Source organism: Leuresthes tenuis, unplaced genomic scaffold (assembly GCF_036924035.1).
Source record: "Leuresthes tenuis unplaced genomic scaffold, fLeuTen1.0.hap1 SCAF_23, whole genome shotgun sequence".
In the NCBI taxonomy this organism is placed as follows: domain Eukaryota; kingdom Metazoa; phylum Chordata; class Actinopteri; order Atheriniformes; family Atherinopsidae; genus Leuresthes; species Leuresthes tenuis.
The window spans coordinates 11,368,519-11,370,973 of NW_027325377.1; the positions used below are offsets into that span (position 1 = coordinate 11,368,519).

Here is a 2,455-nt window from a genome sequence, read left to right on the forward strand (position 1 = left end):
TTGGCATTTGCACTTCTTTTTATACTGATTGCTGAAGATTAAGTTGTTCTTTCTCAAACTACAATTTTTTTTTAATTGTTGAAACTTGATTTGAAGTGGATAAATAAGGAGGACAAACAGTTTTAAGTCAGGCTGATAGAAGGAATTAATTTTATAGCAAAATCTGTATTTCGTCATATGTCGAGAGATGCTTATTGCTGAAGAAGTTCTTTCTCATTCTACAAAGTACAACGTTGTTTATCGTTGAAACTTGATTAGACATGAATAAATATGAAGGACAAAGCAGTCTTAACTTGGTTTGAGTTAATGAATTCGTTTTATAGGAGAATCCGAATTCGTGCATAACTCATAAAATAGAGCTTATTTTCGGATTCCTGAAGAATGAGTCTGGTTCTTTCTCATAATACAAAGTTTGTTGTTTATTGTTGAAACTTCATCAGAAGTGAATAAATAAATGAATGCCTATCAACAAATGTGGGATCTAAACTCTAGTGCTTCCTCTAAAATAATTTCCTTTCTCAATTTAGAAATGTGTGTGTGTAAGTCACAACACCCGTGACACCAAAACGGCTTTCTTTTCTCTACACTCTGCACTATGAGCACACACACCAAATCAGAAAGGCTTTTTTCTCTCTTTTCTACATTATGGACTGTGGGGACACAAAACCGCTCTCTCTCTTTTTTTTTTTTTATCGTGTGCCAGGGCGTTGTCTCACGTATTAGATTATGCTTAAGATACGAATGGGTTTATCAGTCACATCAGAATCCATACATACTGATCCTCCCGTAATAAAATGGTCGGATCTTATCAAACACACTTTGTTTCTTGTGACAATCAAGTCAGCGAAACAGCGTATACACGTCAAGACACTGAATCAAGTTTGCCACAAGAACTCATAAGTTTGGCAGTATTGCTCTGCCGTCAGCAATCATACACCCATTTTATTTTCGTGAGACATGTGCAAGCACCTGTTCATCTACTGTTCTATCACTATGAATTAGTGATCTATTATCAATAAGGATACTTCTACAACTACTATCAAAGTATGTCCGGACTTCTTATGTTGTCAGTTGCTATATATGAATAAGTGGGTAGCTACTGACAAGCATTAAGCATGTCACACAGCCCAAACATATAACATTTCAGGACACACCACACAGTTAACAACCACAGTGAAGCGTGTCAAAGCCCAAACATGTATCATTCAACAGGACACTTACACAACACATTCAAATCAAACAGTCAGACAACATACAAGAACATATACCCCAGCCGGCATTGCTCCCTGCCTATTTACGTACAGCACACTATGTGTGCGCACACCTTTATTCACAAACTCTTCAACTTATACTCTTTTACCGAAGCTGCTACAGCTCGATTGGCCGAATACCCTTTGATCCTATTTCGGTGAATTTGACATCTGCCTTACATATAACAGATTAGCGGTTTAGCAGTTTTAATTTAGTTTGAGTGAAGGAATTCATTTTATAGCAAAATCCGAAATCGTGAAGAACTCATGAAAGTAAGCTTATTCTCGGATTCCTGAAACTTTAGATTTGCTCTTTCTTTTACTGCAAAGTACAACGTTGTTTTTTTTCTTTAAATCTTTCTAGACATGGTAAATATTAAGGACAAAGCAGTTTTCACATAGTTTGAGTGAAGGAATTCATTTTATAGATAAAATCCCAAGAGTCTGCTGAGAAAAGAGAGTGAATGCGAAGTAGACTTTAACACGGCTATGGGAGCGAGCCGAGTGTGGGCTAACCGGGAGAATTGCTTGAAAGAAACGCGACACCGAATGAGCGATCAGAACAAAGCCTCAATACGGGATTCTCGTGGTGTTTTTGTTGCTGCCTTGTCTTTTGCACAGAGTAAAAGACAAGGCAGCCATCGAATAGGGCCCGATTGTTCCTACTTGGTCAGCCGAGGAGCAAGGGGGGGGGGGGGGGGGGGCAAGCGTCTCAACCAAGCAAAGCTCACCATGGGGAAGGTGGCTATGCCAACTAGCCTGATGCCCTGCTCCCGCAGTGACGGATAATCGTACTCTGGTTTCTCTTCATAACTCTTTCTCATAAGTCTTTCGCCTTTTACTAAAGATTTCTGTGGAGAGCAGCACTAATGAGTTGTTTCTATTTTTGGCAGGCTTTACCTTTGCGGGTGAAGCCCTTTCTGTCTGTGCAAAAGAAATCTTCTTACTGTGCAGAGTGACTTCTCTGAGTAGAGTCGCCTTACTTGTTGTGACTGTGCCGATGTTCGAAGCTGGAGTGCAAAGTTGTTGCTTGAATGGTGCTTGCTGGAGCGTGCGGGAGTGCAAAGTTATACCATTTAAAAGGGCTGAAGAGTGCTCAGTGCAGCGGGTGGGCGACACTCTGGCCACCTTGAAAACCGAGGTTACATCCACTACCAGGGGCAGCCCAAGTTCTGCCGCAAGTGTGGTGAGCATGGGCACCTGGT

The 2,455-nt window shown here is 40.7% G+C and overlaps 1 non-coding gene across 1 annotated transcript; it reads left to right on the forward strand.

The window, feature by feature from the left end:
• Positions 1 to 2,041: 2,041 nt before the first annotated feature.
• LOC140283542 (U5 spliceosomal RNA) lies at positions 2,042 to 2,161 on the forward strand. Its single transcript, XR_011910138.1, has one exon. It is a non-coding gene; the product is annotated as a U5 spliceosomal RNA (small nuclear RNA).
• The last annotated feature ends 294 nt before the right edge of the window (positions 2,162 to 2,455 follow it).